At 51.4% G+C, this 18867-nt stretch overlaps 1 long non-coding RNA gene across 1 annotated transcript; it reads left to right on the forward strand.

Moving 5' to 3' along the window:
• The first annotated feature begins 3663 nt into the window (after nt 1-3663).
• LOC141584475 (uncharacterized) lies at nt 3664-4283 on the forward strand. The gene is made up of 2 exons (XR_012517543.1): nt 3664-3874; nt 4033-4283. It is a non-coding gene; the product is annotated as an uncharacterized LOC141584475 (long non-coding RNA).
• The last annotated feature ends 14584 nt before the right edge of the window (nt 4284-18867 follow it).

Consider the following 18867-nt stretch of genomic DNA (forward strand, 5'->3'; position numbering starts at 1 on the left):
AAAAAGAAAGAAAAGAAAAAAGCTCAAGTGTGCAACCTGGCCTTTCAAGCAAAGATTTCTGAAGAGACCAGACAGTGCAGTGGTCAAGAGGGTGCCCTTAGAGTCAGACTATCTGAGTCTAAGTCCCAGCTCTGCACTGACCAACTGAGGAGAAATCGCATAACCCCTCTGTGCCTCCCTTTCCTCATCTGCCTCAGGGATTTTTGAGAGGATGAAAAAAGTTAGATAATAAATATGAGGTACCTGGACAGGTGCCCGCACATATTCAGCACTCAATAACATCAAAATCAGAAAAAGATACAGACACACCCTACACACCGGCCACTGGTGGTAAAAGTGTTCACACCTGAGTGTGGACTATCCACTGTCTGTAGAGAGTGGGATACCATGGGGACAAGATCCGACCCTTGGCCACGCTCTTAACCAGCTTGGGGACCACGGTTAGCCCCGACGCCTTTCAGAGCCTCCCAGCTCCCATTGACAACACGAGGTGTTTTAACAGCCTGCCCCTTTAACCCTTTTATATCACTTTAGTTGGAAACTTGGAATCGCTTTGCATCAAGGAGATGTTCCCACCCCACTGTGGGCCTCCTTAGGCCCTGGGGCTTATTTTTAATTAACCAACCACGACTTCAGGAATGCAAATGCTAACAGGTCAAGCCCGGCAATGGGCAGCGGCTCTCCTCTGGGCCCCTGGCCTGCTGCTTCTCCTCCAGGCGCAGATCTCCACGACCAGCCACGGTCCTTCTCCAGCTGGCGGGCTCAAGGTGGCTGCCCCTGAGGTTCAGCAGACTGCTAGCTGGACAGTTCCCAGGCTCTTGCAGGGAGGCCCTGGAAAAGCCTCCAGCGGCTAATCAGAAAGCGGGCAAATCAGCCCCAAGACAGAGGCAGAGGGGAGTATCCCAATCCTGGGAGCCAGCCCCCTTCACCTCGGTTTCCTCCCTCCCCTCAGACATGAGAACCCAAGGCCCCTAAAATGTGAGGCTCCAGGGGCTCCAGAATCCTGAAGTTAGTCTGCAGTCCCTGGTCCTAAATAAACAAGGGCCCCTGGCTGAACTCCTCTGTCTTTGGGGTGCTTGAGCTTAGCTCTTAAGCCCATGGAATAAAACGACGATGCTAGCCACAGGGCAGGTGCTTGGCTGAACAAATCCAAGAAGAAGGGGAATGATCAGATGTCAGGAATTACAAGAGCCACCACCGACCAGAGGCATGAGCCAGGAGGGTAATGACTGTGAGCTTCCGTTTCCTCCAGGGGTCTACATCTTGAAGGTCTGTGCCAACTCTCCCAGGATGAGTCTTAGCTGCAGAAGGATGAGACACAGAGACCAGAGCTTCTAAATGATGCATTTCTGCAGCCGGTTTGGCTTCAAGCTGAACCCCGGCCTTTCCCTCTCCCACACCCTTCCTTTTGCATACTCCTCCCCTGCGTCCTCGCCTGACCCGCCACTCCCCACACCCTCCCAGTGTGTTCCTGACATCCTCTCTGCTTCCTGCAGCTTTAAGGTCTTACACTGTGCAGTAGGAGGCGGTTAGGCCAAGCTTACTACCACGATCTGTACATGCTCCCAGGTTTCCCAGAGTGACCAGAAGCATTTGAGGCCCATGGATCAGAGCTCTGTATTTCACCCCAGGCTCTGGCGCTGAATGCGGGCAGGTTCAGCCGTTCCTCAGTGGCTCTACAGGATGTGGTTCATCAGGTGGCTCGCGAGGGTCAGCCCGGATGAACTGGGAGAATCTCCCTGGATAAAGGTCCAAGACAGTCTTTGTGTGCCTGGCTTGGGCACACTTTAGAAACCACACATCCACCTAGAACCCCCGGATTGGGCTCTCCCCACGCCCCCTGTGTTGTCAAACAGGTAATTCCAGCTAGCGGTCATCATCAGCCCACTCAGCACTCAGCTCTCCACCTCTCTCTCCCAAGGTCTTTGGCACAAAACCTGCCTCATGCTCAGTTTCACCTTTACCCACTGCATTTTCCAACCAATCAGTATTAGCCCATCAGGCAAACAAACCACATTTGCCTTGGGCAAATTAATTGCTACCCTAGCACAGGGGTCCACACTTCACCTCATTCTCTCTACCCCAAAGATGCAGTACCCAGGGGTTCCAAGATCCTCACATGCTTAGACTTGAATTCCACTGCGTGACCTTGGGCTAGCTACATAAATCTTTCCAAGCCTCGGTTTCTTTATCTGTAAAATGGGACTAGTAATAACAATAATCCTATGGGGTTATCATAATAACCACAAGAGGTCATGCATAGAGAGTAATGTGCACAGTGCTTGGCTCTATGTATTTGATGTATTATTATTTATATTCAGTTGCTCCTTCTCTTATCCCCAACCCAGCAGTGAAGTAAACAGAACAGCTTAAATTATGCTTCTGGTGGCCTATATTTGTAGAATGATCTATTTCTTAAGTTACACATTAATTCAAGGTTTCATTAAGTAGCGCGATGCCTTGGGCAACAGATTACTTATAAATAGCAGAATATTTAGTGGCTCCTTAGTTTTGCAGTCAGACATTATTAATGGTCCATGACTTGGAATCAGGATGGAGTCGGAACACATGACCCCACATGCATACACACATATGCTCGCACTGAATGAGAGAGGAAGGTGCTCCCAGCGCTGCAAGCGTTTATCCAAAAAATAATCTCACCATTATTTTTGGAAAAAGAAGGATCAAAAAGAAAAAGGGAGTAGACCAAAGTTTTCCTTCACCAAAGAATGAAGAACATAGTCTAAAGGTGGGTGAATAGGTCCAGTTGTGCTTATATCTAGTTATGGCCAAAGCGCCCTTTCAGGACACCGTTTTGCAAATGTTATGAGATCTCATGGGTAAGTTTTCTTTGCCAACCTTTCACTTGTAAAACAAAGTAATAGATTTCTCACAGTGAATTTAATCATTAGGTGACTTGGATGGGAAGGAGATCACAGCAATTCTGTACACTCAACAGGAATCACTCGGGCCATCACCTGTCTTGCTGCTACCGCTGCTGTGTGTGATTTATCATGGACAGGCTGCTGGAAGACAGTGTCAGTGGAAGAGTGTCACACAGAGATTGTCACACAACCACGTGGAGAATGCCTCGTGCAGTACAGCAGCTGAGCAAGGACTTTGAAGATGGCCTAAGTGTTCCAACTGAATCTTGGTCAAAGCTCTTTTCACACCATGCATAGTTTTTTGTTTTTTTTTTTTCACTAAAAATAGAGGGCTACATCGTGTAAGGCCTGGAATGATTAGAGATGTGTTTGTTCATGGCCTTCAAGCCCCGGAAAACTCTCTGAGCCTGAAGACCTCATTCCCCTCGCCCTGCATCCTCCAGCCCTGCCCCTTACCCTTGACCAGGGCAGCTCAGTCTCCAGCCACCTGCCAGAGACCCAGCAACGGGGCCCTGTAGGAGCCGGGTCTATCCACACACCATTCACTTGCTTGCTTCCAGGTACAGACGCTATTTCCAGCTTCCAAGACAGCATACAGAAAAACCCCCAATCAGAAGGCCTTATTGCATGGCTTTTTGCAGAGCACACAGCTCAGGGTGTCTTTCCAGCTCTGGGGAAATCTGAGAATTTTGATTGCTGTTGCATTGAGTGTACTCCTAGCTAATTCTTTGCTCACCTTCTTTCTATCTGCTTCTCAGGGATTTCCCAAGTGGCAGAACTTTACAGCTGGCAGAAACTTTAAAGACCATGTGGTCAAACCTCACAGAGTTTCAGAAAGAAAACAAAAGCTGTGGCTTTGGGCAGCATAGTGACTGGCAGGACAGAGGCCACTTCCACCCTTCCACATCTCAACCTTCTCCACCGGCTCCTGGAGCTGATTCCTTCTCCACTACAGCCCGTGTCTACCTTTGTGCCTGTGACCAGAATCGGTAAGACTGTCTCGAGAGATGTACTAGCCCCTCTACTCCACCTTGTCAGTGATACTGACCAAATGCAGGGAAACCTGGATAAACCAAGCAGGCAGACTGCCGGGGCTGCAGTTCTGTGGCATATCCCTGACTGTTTCTCTCTATTTTCTGGGAGGCAGTGGCAAGCAACAAATCCAAGCAGATGCTCCTGGCCGGCAGCCACACATGGCATCGAGCTGCGCCTTGGCTGGAGCCCTCCCCACCCTGGGAGGCCCAGAGAGCTGGCCCTCATGCACCAGCTGACCCTTCCGTCCGGCGTGTCCCAGAACGCACAGTCACTGGCGTGAGCTCTCCCCAGCCCTCCGCACCAGAGGTGGCTCCTCCTTCTCTGTCCTGGGAAATAAAACAATGGTAAACAGCTTTGTTCAGAGATGGTTATCCCTGCTTATTCCCTTGGGGGTGACAGGGGCCTGGGAGCGAGCACTGACAGAGCTCCCAGCCTGTGGCAGATGGGGTGAGGGCACAAGAGAAGAAGGAAGCCTGGGCTGGGCATCTGTTAGGAAAATCGAGCTTCTCCTCAATTTTCCCTGTGAATCTCCAGGCACAGCTTCTACAGGGCCTCACGTCCCACAGACCCTCCGTACTGCAGGGCTGGTGGGGCTAGGGCCAGAGAAATACCTACAAACCAGGTCCTGGTGTCCCTGGGCCTCTCTGTGGGCGTCACCCTGGTGGGAATAGGTGTCTGTGTGTGAGGTCCCTGGGGGCAGTACTGACTTTACATACCAAACACTGCCTGCCGCTGTCTGGGTACGCATGGCTGCTGGAGATCAGGTGGCGGGGGGACAGCTCCTCATCCACAGATGCTGCCTTGTCTGTTGTGGCCCTAGCCCCCAACCCAGCTGCCACCATGATTCCCTTGGGATGGAGGGGCCAATGTTTACTGAGCCCCTGAGATGCACAGCTGGGGCTGGGGACTTCGTGTCCATTGCTCCTGGTGACTGTCCTGTAACATAGGTATCGTGGCAGCCTTTTACATAGGAGGAAACAGGGGCTCAGGGGACAGTGAGAGCACTTTCCCAAGACTGCACATGTAGCAGGACCATGCTGAGAGACAGTGTGAGGGGGATTTGTATCAATTTAGAGCTAGAAAGGGGTTCAGCCATACCTACCTTTCAGGGAGGCTTAAGAGTGAGAGCAAGTGAGATTAGGATTGACAGAGACAGGCAAAGAGAGAGAAGTGGGGGAGAGAGGGAGAAAGGAGAGCCTGGCATTGCTGTAAAGGGAGGGCCGTGAGGTGTTGAGATCGCAGGATGATGCCGAGAGGGACAGAGGCAGGGCAGGGTGATGGACGTGCGTGGGTAGTGGAAAGATGCTGGCTTCAGAGTCGGGCGTCTGCACTTGACCCGGGCTGCGAAAACTTGGACCATTAACTTAACCTCCCTGAGCCTCATTTACTCATCGACAAAACAGCTATGCATACCTCGGTCACAGGCTGGTCAGCAAGAGTAACTGACGTAATACACAGAAAGGTACTCAGCACACAGCCAGCATTCCGCAAACACTTGTTCCCTCCCGGCTGAGCAGAAGAAGCCTGGCTAGCCTCGCTTCTCGTGACAACTAGCAAGTGTTAGGACAGTGCCCCTGCCAAGGGCCCCCAGACCAACCCTCCAGGGGCTTTTATGCCTCAGATGCCTCATTTGCATGCCCTGGTTGGAAAGTGCTTGGTGGAGGAATGGAATGTTCTGTCCTCACCGATTTGATTTTCAAATCACTTCCCTCTGAGCAATATCCTCCCCCCAGGGCAGAGTCCCAACACTCGATTACACCTATGGACCCAGCCTAGTGATTACGGGACACTGAGACTGGAGGGAGGGAGGGGACTTAGCTCACCCTTTCCACACCTTACTCCCAGTAGGCAGGTTTCTAGAAACCGGGTTAAGAAGCTGCAGATTTGGAGAGATGTCAGGGGTGGCTATGGGGCGGCTGCAGGAGAGGGCAGGATTTCTGCTCTGGCGGGGGTCTGAGGGAGGATGTTGTGTGTGCTGGTAGAGTCTTGGTAGAAGCTCTCTCAGGCTTCTGTCCCTGGGGACAAGAGCTGCCACATCAAGGCTCAGGAACTCTCTCCTTCGACCCTGAACTGCCCACTTCCCTTTTCTCCTGACGACACCAGCAGAGGGCACCAGGAGCCGAGCAGGAGCTGCGGGACTTCCCGGCCACAGGGATGCCGCCCTCAGCCAGCCTCACCTGTGGATGGAACAGGGGGCTGCCTGGCTGCAGTGATCCCTCAGAGAGTGGTCCCTGCTGCCTTGCACAAACCTGCCCCTGAGACCAGAAGTCCTTTCATTGGAGAGCAGGTCTCAATTTCCAATTCTTCTCGGGACAGGAAGCAGAGAGAATTGTGGGCATTTATGTGGAATTGCAACTGAGAAAATTGAGGCTCAGAGTGTTTAAGTCACTTGCCTGACATCATCCAGCTGGTAGTCACCACCAGGGTTTGCGCCCAGATTGGCCTGACTTCAGAGCCACACTCTTCTCAGCACTGCTGTTCTTCTGATTACGAATGGTACATCTTAGACAGTAGGCTCCCCCGAGAAGGTAGTAGGCCCTCTGAGAGGAGGTGGTGGCACCTGTCTGTCAGCTGTCCCAACCCCTCTCCCAGGCTCCGCCCATAGCCTCCTCTCCTCTGGCCATCTTATAACAGAAGGGCTGAACCTCCCTGATGGTGCCATCCTGCTCCCAGCCCGGAAAGCCTCTTTGAACAGAGTCACCTTCCCCTCCATTCAGAGGCTTCTTAGCTCTGGAACAAGGAAAAAATTTAAATGATTCCCAGAACATTGTGTGCAATGGAGGCACCAAGTTACTGTTGGAAACCATGGCTCCACAAAACCTCGGTTGTGATGCTGTGGTCCACTGTTCCCTGAGAGCGAACCCCGAGCCACCAGGATGTGGGTAGCAGATGTGACGATCCCGGAGACGGGCTGCCACAGTAGGAAACCCAAGGGCAGCTCTGTCCACATGCCCCCTGTGTGCCCCTGGGTAAGGGTGGGGCAGAGGCTGTGCACTGGGTCTGAGGTCTTAGGAAGCCCATCTTCCTTATGTCCCTCTTCCGGACACTTTCGGTCTCAGGTGAGTGAAAAATGAGTTGAAGGGCTGGGTGTGGTGGCTCATGCCTGTGATCCCAGAACTTTGGGCGGCCGAGGAGGGAAGATCATGAGGTCAAGAGATCGAGGCCTGAACAATCCAGGATAACCCCCCATCTCCAGATCCTTAAGTAATCACCCACTTGCAAAGTCCCATTTGCCCTGTAAAGTAACAGCCAGGGCCTGGGGACTCGGACAGGGATAGCTTTGGGGGCCATTATCCTTCCTATCACAATCACCCTGTGGGTTAGGTAAAAAGGTCTCAGGCAAGCAACCTGACTATAGGGGTCAGCAGAGTCCTCAGAGCTTGGCAAGCTTGGTCTCTCAGGTGGTGAGAAGAGGCAGGGAGACAGTGTGCCAGAGCAGGCAGGGACCGTGGGGCTGAGACCGGCTCATTGTCCACCAAGACCTACCTCCTTTCTTCCTGGGCTGGCTCTGAGACTCCACTGGCAGCCTCCCGTTAGGTTACGTGGGCCTAAACCCCCATGGCTCCAGGCTGCCACTCTTCCCTCTTCTTCAGGGTGGACATGGCCCCAAGCTAATCTAAGCGTAAGAGTCACCTAAGGTGCTGCCAGATATTTGTTCCCAGCTGTCCCCTGGAACAAGACTGAATGATAACAAGTGCCCAGAGATCCTGGTGAGCTGAGAGTTTGTGAGACACTGCAGCAGGTCGCAGTGTGGCTGCCTGATTCCCTGCAGCAGGGTGGGCATGGGGAATCCGTAGGAAGGCAATGTGGGGAGCGCGCCCCCACCCCTGCGATGGAGTCAGAGGGCTGTGTGCAGTCTTTCGGCTTGGCCTGTGTGGGCTGTCTGCATTGATGGAGTCTGGCCTGCAGAAATGAAAAGTGTCTGCTTTCGTGTATCTGATGGAGGTATCTGCTTTGAGCAGCTCACTTTTCTCCCCTGCCCAAGAGGGTTACCCGGGCCAGGTGAAGGCAAGGGAGGAAGCATTGAGTCAGGGCATTGGTACAGAGCCAGGCTACCCAGAGCCCTGCAGCACCCCAGAAGCACTAACAAGCCGCCCAATAGGAAGTGACGGGAGGACTGCAAATAAGATGGGAGGACTCTGGAATGGGATGCATGCAGCCTTGCCCCTCTGAACTTCAGCTCACCTCTGCAGGGCTACAGTGGCAGGGGATCGGTCCCCTGGGAGTGCTCACAGCCATTTGACAGGTCTGAGAAGAAAGGCTGAGAGAGGGAAGAGCTCTGTCACCCAGTCTCAGGCCGGTTCCCCAGGCCAAGCTGTCTGCACACCACCTCTCCACTCAATGAGCATGCCACTGTGCCCAGACAGAGCTCTGGGGCTGCACCTGCACTCCAGGGTCTGTGACACGTGAAGCCGTCTGCCGCCTGTAGCGCCCTGTACCCTCCAGCACCTGCACCGACAGAGACCGAGCATCGACCTTCACAGGGGGCAGCCCTAGGAAGGTCAGGGACACTTCTACCCCAGATGTCTCATTTCATCCTCAAATGTCCCCTCACTCCTACTCAGGCAGGACAAGCCTGGAACGTGCCGCATCTTCCAGGCGGCCCTCCCAGTCCCCAGCCTGGCTTCTGGAGCCACCAGCATGGTGGGACTTACAGAGACCTGGACAGTGCATCCCACATCCCGCCGTCCCTTGTGTCTGCAGCCCACCTTTCCAAACTCAGCACTGAGGCTACCAGAAAAAGAAGCCAGTTGAACCCCAGGAGCTCCCGGAAAATCCAGCAGAAATCCGCATTTTTGTCTGTGCACTGCCACCTGCAGGCCAGCAGGTGTGGAGTTGCTGAGAGGCTAGAGGCAGAATGGATGGTGGAGGCTGTGGAAGTTTCACCTTCCAGCTCCGCCTCTCCTGCACACAGGACTAGGGCCCCGTCCCTGGGGGTGTGACTGACCCCCTACATTTCCCCTCTGCTGCCCCTATCAAATCCATCTTGCCTGCTGTGGCCTTGTTGAAAAGACTATTAAAATAACTCACATGGAGGTGTTGTGACTGACGATGACTTTAATTATATCTTTTACCCAGCCCCTCTGAGAAAAAAAAAAAATTGGAATCCAAGTTGGACCATGTTTGCCTTCAAATAAGTGACTCTCTAATTGTGGAGTTTCAGGCTCTGCCTCGGTGTTTTGGACAGGCAGGGCTTTTCCTAAGCATCCCTGGATCTCTGATTTACCCTGAGTGTAGAGGTTGAGTCAATAGGGCATATATTGTACCTGTCACCTCGGGATGTCATAAAGGAATAGAATATTACAGTTGGCAGTGACCTTAGAGGCTCAGCTATTGCACAGGTGAATCCAAGAAAGGGAAGGAATTTGCCCACAGGGAACAGACTGGAAACAGAATCTCTCCTCAAAACTGACAGACATTCTGAGAATTTTAAGGGGAAGCATGATATTCAAATCCCAGAGAGCAGTCTTGCTCCCCCAGTCCCATTATCCCCTATTCCTTCCCAAGGATGACATAAGGGCTGGGCAGAGGGAGGCATCACTGGGGCAGAGGGAGCCCCTTGCCTCCTCCAGCTCAGTGTTTGTTCTTCCGTCCATACCTTCCGTCCATACCTGCCTGTGGGATGTGATCCAGCTCATGGCTCTTCTCCAGAAGGGCTGGAGAGGAATTTTGTCTCATTTTCCATCTTTTTATCTCTCTCGGCTACATTATGGATGATTCCCTCAACTTAAAAAAAAATTTATGAATTCCTTTGCAAATGTTTCTAATCTGATGTTTATGCCATATTTTTATTTTCAAAATTTAATAATTTTATTTTTCACTTTGAGATGTATTTGGTGTCAAATCCATTTGGTCATCTTGGATAATTTTGTGTTCCCGGCATGTGTTTTTAATTTCCCCTTTTATTCCTGTAAACATTGAAAACACAACTTTGAATTCTGTTCCCGATAATCCTGTAATTGTGACATCTTTGGTGGTCTAATTCTGAAGCTGCTGCTCCTGCTGACACTTACTCTGAAAGACTATTTCTCTTGTGCAGGCTCAATTTTTATTGCGAGCTCATGTTTTGCAGGTATCAGTCTGTGGGAATTCTGAGAGGCCCGGGCTGAGGGTTAGTCCTCTGGAGAGATCTCTTTTGATTTCTATCAGGAGCCCTGGAGTGCTTGCTTCCATCCTGGAAACACACTAAAATATTTCTCTTGGATATTCTTCAGGGAATGTAAAATCCAGACCCAAAATCCATGTAAGGACAGTCTAAATTTTCAAGGGGAGGGAAGAGTGAAATGTCTCTCTTCTTTTTCCTCTTCCTTCTCTTCCTCCATCTTCTCTCTTTCTCTTTTTTAACACAAAGCTGAGGCCAAGACAGATACATTTTCTTGTTAGTTTCTTTTTCTATGCCATCTTTTTTTAAAGAGTTAGCTCTTCAAGGATTCTAGCTTTTTCTAAGACTCTCAGTCCTGACCCTCCTTCTTGCCTGGATGAGGCCAGGGCCTTGCCTTGTCTCTTTTGTATGGCTGTTAAAATAAGTGACTGCAGGTTTCAGATATTTCCAGGTACTTCTAGGGCAGCCCACAGCATCAGGGGTCATTTACCTTCCTGGGTTTCAGCCTCTTCATTTTTGGCCGTAGTGAGTTTCCTTACTTTCTTACATGTTCAGGTAGTGACTTAAAATATGTTTGCTTTATTTCAATCAACATGGTCAGGTATTTGTAGTGGAATTTATTTTCTTCCCAGAACATCTAGCCTAGAAGTGGAAGTCCTGATTTTATATTTAAATGTTTGAATGTTTGCCGCATATTTAAAGTTTAACCAACTGTGAAGTTGGAGGGAACACAGTCCTTCTTCCACAGGAGACCACCCTCACTTCCAACACCAATTACAAGTTTAGGGGTTCTCAAGGCCACCTCTTTTGATACCCATTGCAAGGTTGGAGAGGCTGGTTCCCCAAACCACTCAGTTTTGATGATTTGCTAGGAAGACTCACAGAGCTAACTGGGAGATGTTAGGCTCATCTTATACTCATGGGTGCAGATGAGCATCAGACAAGAGAGGTTGCTCACGGGTGTGTCTGGAGACTACCCTATGCATAGCTGCTGTGGTCCTCCCTGTGGGGTCAGCCTCCTGTTCCCAGCATCTATGCATGGCAGAATATGGGAGTGCTGGCAACCAGGGAGGCTCACATGAACCTCAGTGTCTGGATTTTTTCTTGGGCCTCATGGCATAAGCATGGCAGATGGTTCACATACTGGTCTCTGTCTGCAGCCTTCGGCTCCTCTGGGTGTGACTCAACACCTTTACCTTACACTGTTGGACTTTCTGGTTTGACCAGTCCTTACCCGAAATCACATTGTCAGCTATTCAGTGTAAATACATTCCGATAGTCTTACAGCTTAAAGATTCACTTCCATAAGCTGAAAGCAAAAGCCAGACTTCTTTTTGGACAAGGTTAAATTATTTACTACAGATCAGTTTTTTTGGTTTGTTTTTTGAGACAGAGTCTCTATCACCAGGCTGGAGTGCAGTGGCTCACTACAACCTTGACCTCCTGGGCTTAATGGATCCTCCCACCTTAGCCTCCCCAGCAGCTGGGACTACACGTGCATCACCATGCCTGGCTAGATTTTGCATTTTTTATAGAGATGTGGTTTTGCTGTGGTGCTCAGGCTGGTCTCAAACTTCTAGCCTCCAGTGATCCACCTGTCTCTGGCCTCCCAAAGTGCTGGGATTACAGGTGTGAGCCACCACCAGACTACTGTATTTTGTCACACTTATCTATTCTAGAGTTCTTCATTTTGATTCACTTTGCTAAATTTAAAAAAATATATATCAGAGAAAAGGTATCACTCTACCCCAGGCTGGAGTGCAGTGGCACAATCACAGCTCACTGCAACCTTGGGCTTTCAGGCTCAAGCCATCCTTCCACCTCAGCCTCTCGAGTAGCAGGGACCACAGGTGTGCACCCCATGATTAGTAGCCTTTTATTTTATTTTATTTTATTTTTTATTTTATTTATTTATTTATTTATTTTTTAAGAGACAGGGTCTCACTATGTTGTCCAGGCTGGTTTTCAACTCCTGGCCCCCAGCAGTCCTCCTGCTTCTGTCTTCCAAGTGCTGGGACTGCAGGCATGGAACCGTTCCCCTGGCCCCTCTCTTCTTTTTCTTTTCTAAGCTCTTCTGATTTACCTTTCCCCTCTTTGGCATGTAATCTTATATCTCTACTCCAATCTCTTTCATGTCAACTTTAAGCCTCCTCCCCTGAGGAGCCATGTTATCTTTCCTGGTTTTAAATATGAAGAATTATGTATCTGATTTCTCCTTTACTATGTTCCTCAGGGGTCCCTGGGAGGTTCCTCTTCTGATGCAGTGCTTACTTGCCTTTTGCTCATCCTCCCGTCTTCTGGCTAGGATGCAGATTTTTTTTTTTTTTTGGACAGGGTCTCACTCTCTCACCCAGGCCGGAATACAGTGGCACACTTCCAGCTCACTGCAGCCTTGACCTCCCAGGTTCAGGTGATCCTCCCACCTCAGCCTCCCGAGTAGCAGGGACTACAGGCATGTACGACCACACCCAGCTAATTTTAGTTTATTTTTTGTTGTAGAAACAGGGTCTTGTCATATGGCCCAGGCTGCTCTTGAACTCCTGGGCTAGAATGATCCGCCTGCCTCTGCCTTCCAAACTACTGAGATTACAGGTGTGAGCCACCATGCGTGTCCTGGTGAAGCATTTTTGAGTGGGAAGTGTTCTGGCCTCTTCACCTTAAGAAATCTGTAGATCCCATGCCATTGTCAGTGAGGTTCCTCCACCTGGACTCACTTCCCCCTACTTTGAGGCTGGTCACGGAGGATTAATGGGGACACTAATGCCCTTGCAGACACTGCCTTTGGCCCTCTTGGTCTCTTGCAGCACTGCTCATGTGTGGCCACTGCACTCTCCTGGTCCTTTCCCCTTCTCTCTGCCTTTCCTCCTTTGGCTCCTTACTTCTCTCCATCTCTTTCCCTGTAAGGTTCTTGGACAGCATTGATTCAGAGTGGGGGGCAGAGGCAATGCTGGGAGTGGTCAGGAACTGGTGTGCCAGCAAACCGCCGGCTAGGATCCTGGCCCTGCCACCCACAGGAAGGGCTGGTTATTAGGTGTGTTATGAGCTCCCCTTGAAGCTTCCTCCTCAGAGGCCTACGATCAAGATGAGATGAGGGCAAATGTGCTGCATGCAAAATGCACTGCTATTACACGTAGATAGGCAGGAGCGGGGCAGGAGAGGGCTCTCCCCACGCACCAGGAATGTCGAGTGATGGTTCACAATGATCACACTGCCTCTCTAAAAGTCATACATGGCAGCTGGTGCCAGGGAGAGGCCATTTGCTAAGAGTCCACACCTGTACACTAAAACATTAATTAAACGTAGGCACCCGGGAGAAGCAACTTCCCAAGCATGCGCATTAAGAGACAAAAAAAAAAAAAAAAAAAAAGGCAAAGTATGAGCTTCCGGGGGCACGTCACCGGAAGAGAAGAGAGCCTCATCTGGGCATGCGTACAACTTCCTAAACACACTGCGTGCTCGCCTCCCAAGGGAAAGGCGAGTACTGCGCATGCGGGCAGCCCCTAAGTGAAGAATCATGGGAAAGGGGCCAGTGTAGAAGGTCCTAGGGTCAAGGTTAAGCTTCGCACATGACCTTGGTGCCTTCCAAGCGCACTTAATTTTCTTTTCCTATTCTAAAGCCTCCACTCCTGCTTTGAAACTTACCTTGGTCTCTTCTTCTGCGTTGTGCCCCTCAGTGGACTTCTTTCTTCTGAGGAGGCAGGAATTGAGGTTGCGGAATCCTGCAGGGATTTGCCGCGGGTGACTTGGGTACCTTCCACTGGTCACACTGCCTGGCACATGGCACATGGTGAAGATGGAGCACTGATTCTTTTTATTGTCAGTTCTCTGGCTGTCTGGACCCTCTATTTGAGCTCTGATTTCTAACCAGCTGATTTGTTCCATCCTCTGCTTTTTCCTGCACATAAACTTCGTGTGGGCAATGACCTGCTCTATGCACCCCAGGGCCTGTCTCCATGCCCGCTGCAGAGACCTCTCTGGGTATTGCTGAGTGGGCTGACTCAGACAGTGCTGGGCAGGGGAGGTGCCCACCCCGTCCCTACTCTGGCCCCACTCTGGCCAGAGCCTGTGCCTGCAGGGAGACGCTCCTGTTGCTTACTGCAGCTGCCTCCTCACTCAGCCTCACTGCAGCATCTGGGAGGACCCCCAACACCTTCCCCAGTCTGACCCACCTGCATGACTCTGCCCGGACTTCAGATTCCAAGCTTCTGTCAAGGGGGCGGCTCCCACCCAGGCTGGTCTCCAGGGCCCCAGCCACATCCATCACTCCTGCTCCTGTTCCTGTCCTTCAGGGGCCTGGCCAGCTGGACACATAGGCTTAGGGCCGTGACCCCTCTAGGGGCCTTAAAGTGTTTTAATTTTTTCTTTTTTACCCAAGACGGAGTGTTACTCTGTAACCCAGGCTGGAGTGTGGTGGCATGATCTCAGCTTACTACAACCTCTACCTCCTGGGTTCAAGCAATTCTCCTGCCTCAGTCTCCAGAGTAGCTGGGACTACAGCCCCCCTCCAGCATGACTGGCTAACTTTTGTATTTTTAGTAGAGACCAGGTTTCACCATGTTAGGCTGGTCTCGAACTCCTGACCTCATGATCTGACTGCCTCAGCCTCCCAAAGTACTAGGATTACAGGTGTGACCCTAAGTGCTTTAATTTTAAACTCTTTTAAAATCAAAGGAAAAAAGAATATGGGAATGAACATATGCAAATGAACTCAGCCTAATTATATTTGTATTTAAACCAATACAGTCATAAAATGTGATATTTACTACTTAACGTGCCCGGAGCCCACGAAGGTGGTAATAGGACGCTGGTCCCTCCTCACTGCCACCACTCCTCCAGCCCACCCTCCCTCAGCCTCAGAATGGGCTTGTTAGACCTTCGGTTTGCCCGGGCTGTGGGTGCAGCCCCTGGGGCAGCTCACACCTTAGCAGGAAGCAGTCTCGGTTTTGTGAGGGGGTCGGCCCTGCCGGGAGCAGCTAGGATAAGCAGAAAGAGATTTGTGCAGGAGTCCTAGCTTCGGCTTCGTATGTGTCCCTCCTCCTTGGGTTTAGGGATGTTCTGGGGTGTTTAAAGTATGAATGGGCTGTCCCCAACCAAGAATCAGCTTCCGTAAAGGATGGGGGACTCTACTGGGAAATAACTGACTGCAAGGGGAGAGAGAGCAGCGCCCCCCTTGCTTGGTTGGAGAAAAACAGGCCAGGCAGATTGGAGGAGAGAGTGGGAGACAGCAGCTCCAGGTCATCTCACTTGTGACCCTCCTGTGTGCGTTCACCTAAGAGAGTGGTCAGGGGTGGCCAATCGATCCAAGCGCCCACGGTGGCTGTGGGCCCTCACCCACGTGTCTCATGCCCTGGAGCCCTGGAGAGTGGCCTCCCACGTGGCTTCAGGAGCTGGTGTCCAGTTGAGTCACCATGTGATGTGGGGCTGGTGCTGGAAGATGTGGTGCCTTTTTCAGGGGCAGCCCCAGCTCTGGCCAGAAGAACAGCCCACAGAGGTGACCTCTTGGGGGTGGGGGCCAGAAAGACAGAGAAATGGACAGATGGACCAGGTGGGGGAGGCCCAGATCTGCTGCCTGAAGGAGGCTCCTGGGGAGCAAGGCACCATTCAGTTTCCCAGGCCCGCTCCGGATCACTGAGCAGAACCTCAGGGAAGGGCCAGGCACCCCGCTAAGTATGGGAAGCACTGCTCTGTGCCTTCTTACCCATCTTCCCTCTACGTCCCCAACCCTGTGGGGAGGGCCCCGGCTCCTCCCATGACTCTGACGACAGAACTGTGGCTCAGGGATAGGAAATGCTGGGTCCAGAGGCCACAGTTGGCAAAAGACAAAATGGGGATGGGACCAGGTCTGGCCACCTCCCGAGTCCACGTACCACAGGGCCCTGGCCGTGCCAGGCTGGGAGAGGCACGTGTGAGCTGTGCGTTGTGAGTGACGGTGGAGTCGGGCCACTCTGAGGGCTGCCTCATGCAGGGACTGCAGGGATGCACTCAGGCCATGGGGGACGGGAGTGTAGCTCGCATGTGAACGCTGCTTCCCTGTCACCAGCTAGCTGTGTGGCCTTGAGCAGGTAATAACTCTTCCCAAGTCTCATCCCTCCATCTGTAAAATGGGGGTGGAGGAGGTGATACATCACAGGGTTTTGGGGAGAGGAGATCAAGCTCAGAGCCCAGCTCACTGCCAGCTAAAAGGGGTTTGACAAGCAGTGACAGCTGGAAAGGGGACACTCTCTTCTTCAGGGCCCTCCTCCTCCACTCTGGTGTCTCTTCCTTACCTTTTATTCATTCCCTTTCCTGGAATCCCTAATCCTTCTAACCTCATCCAGATCCAAGACGCCTGGAGAGGGGAACGGGGTGGAGGGTGGGCTGAGCATCTTTCCCGGCTCTGCCAGCTCCCCCTTGCCTCTGCCCAACACCTCATGGCACCAGGTGGGTCAGACTCAGCTGGAGGAACAAGACTATTTTTAGCAGAAACAGGGGCTCCCTAAAGAATTCTGAGAAGATGCCTTAAAGGGGAATTCCCTGGCTCTGATGTCATTTCAATATTTCCTGGAGGAGCTGCCCCTGCTCTTATTCTGACATCTTCTATAAGAGGCTCAGCCTTCTCTCTTGATGAGGTGGAAGGCAAGGGCAACTGCTATATGTAGTGCCCAGTCTAAAATCCTTGCGCACAAAGCCAGGGGCACTTTGGCAGAGGTCCAGTGGGCTTGTTGGATGAGAAAGCCCGGGAGCTGTGTCTGCTTCCCTTGGCCAGACAGCGGCAGCCTGCAGGGTGCAGGTGGTCTGGCTTTCTTCTGCCCTCGGGGCTCTGCTGGTTCTACCAAATTGGACCCTGGAGTCAGAGGCCCTGGGGTCAGATCCTGGCTTTGACCTTGACCCTGAAGGCAGAGTGCCCTGGTAATAAAGAACTCCAGGGTCAGAGTTCAATAGATCTGGGTTCAAACCCCCGGTCTGTCAGTCACTAGCTGAGTGACCTTGAGCAAACCCCTCAACTACTCTGAGCCTTCAAATACCTTCTTCCTGGGCTTGTAAGGATGCTTAAGTGAGATTTTAAAGCTTCTGGTGTCCAGATGAAGTACAGCTGGTATCCAAGATGCTTTATCCCCTCCCTCCCTTCAAAGATCCCCCAATACCCTGTGACCCCCACTAAGGACCGAACTGTGAGACATTAGGGTTATAATCCTGGCTGATGTCGCCCTCTAGTGGCAGGGTGTAGCAACACAAACCATCACTGCAAACAGCAGCATTTCACCTCCTGGAAGGGTCTGAACAAGGGTTTGTAGTCCAAAAAAACCATGATTTCTTACTGGAGTTAGGAATACTGTCTATAATACTACATGAAGGTCCATTTTTTTTTTTTGAGTTGGAGTTTCGCTCTTGTTACCCAGGCTGGAGGGGAATGGCGCAATCTCGGCTCACCACAACCTCTGCCTCCTGGGTTCAGGCAATTCTCCTGCCTCAGCCTCCTGAGTAGCTGGGATTACAGGCACGCGCCACCACACCCAGCTAATTTTTTGTATTTTTAGTAGAGATGGGGTTTCACCATGTTGGCCAGGATGGTCTCGATCTTTTGACCTTGTGATCCACCCACCTCGGCCTCCCAAAGTGCTGGGATTACAGGCGTGAGCCACTGCGCCCGGCATGAAGGTCCATTTTAAAAACATTTCCAATGCATACACATCGACAAGTTCTTTGTTTTTTTGTTGCTTTTGAGACAGGGTCTCCACCCAGGCTGGAGTGCAGTGGCATGATCACAGCTCACTGCAGCCTCAAAATCCCGGACTCTAGGGATTCTCTCGCCTCCCTCCCAAGTATCTAGGACCACATGCATGCCATGCCCAGCTTATTTTTAAAACAATTTTTTTTTGTGAGGGTAGACATGGGGGTCTCGCTTTGTTGCCCAGGCTGGTCTCAAACTCCTGGCCTCAAGGGACCCTTCCACCTCGACCTCCCAAAGCGAAGGATTACAGGTGTGAGCCACTGCACCTGGCCAGCCAGTTCCTAATATTGATATTTTTTCCTCAAATATTTCCATGTGAGATTGGCTTGCTGTCACACCTTGAATTTCTCTTTCTTTCTTTCCTTTCTTCTTCCTCCCTCCCTCCCTCCCTCCCTCCCTTCCTTTCTTTTTTCCATCTTTTTCTTGAAATAGAGTTTGGCTCTTGTTGCCCAGGCTGGAGTGCAATGGAGCAATCTTGACTCACTGCAACCTCCACCTCCTGGGTTCAAGCGATTCTCCTGCCTCAGCCTCCTGAGTAGCTGGGATTATAGGCATACACCACCATGCACCCAAACAATTTTTTTTTTTTTTTGAGACAGAGTCTCACTCTGTCGCCAGGTGCCAGGCTGGAGTACAGTGGCACAATCTCGGCTCACTGCAACCTCCACCTCCTGGGTTCAGGCAATTCTCCTGCCTCAGCCTCCCGAGTAGCTGGGACTACAGACGTGCGCCACCATGCCCAGCTAATTTTTATATTTTATTAGAGACGGGGTTTCACCATGTTGACCAGGATGGTCTCGATCTCTTGACCTTGTGATCCACCCGCCTCGGCCTCCCAAAGTGCTGGGATTACAGGCATGAGCCACCATGCCCGGCCACAATTTTGTATTTTTAATAGAATCAGGGTTTCTCCATGTTGGTCAAGCTGGTCTTGAACTCCCGACCTCAGGTGATCTGCCCACCTCAGCCTCTCAAAGTGCTGGAATTATAGGCATGAGCCACCGCACCCGGCTACACCTTGAATTTGTTACCTACTGGAAAACCCAGCAGCTTCCTCTCCACTGTTTGGAGCCAATGTGGCCCCTTGGCTAAGTCACTTTATTTGGCTGAGGGTTGATGACAGTCGCAAGAAG

The sequence above is a fragment of the Saimiri boliviensis genome, chromosome 5 (genome assembly GCF_048565385.1).
Source record: "Saimiri boliviensis isolate mSaiBol1 chromosome 5, mSaiBol1.pri, whole genome shotgun sequence".
NCBI lineage: Eukaryota > Metazoa > Chordata > Mammalia > Primates > Cebidae > Saimiri > Saimiri boliviensis.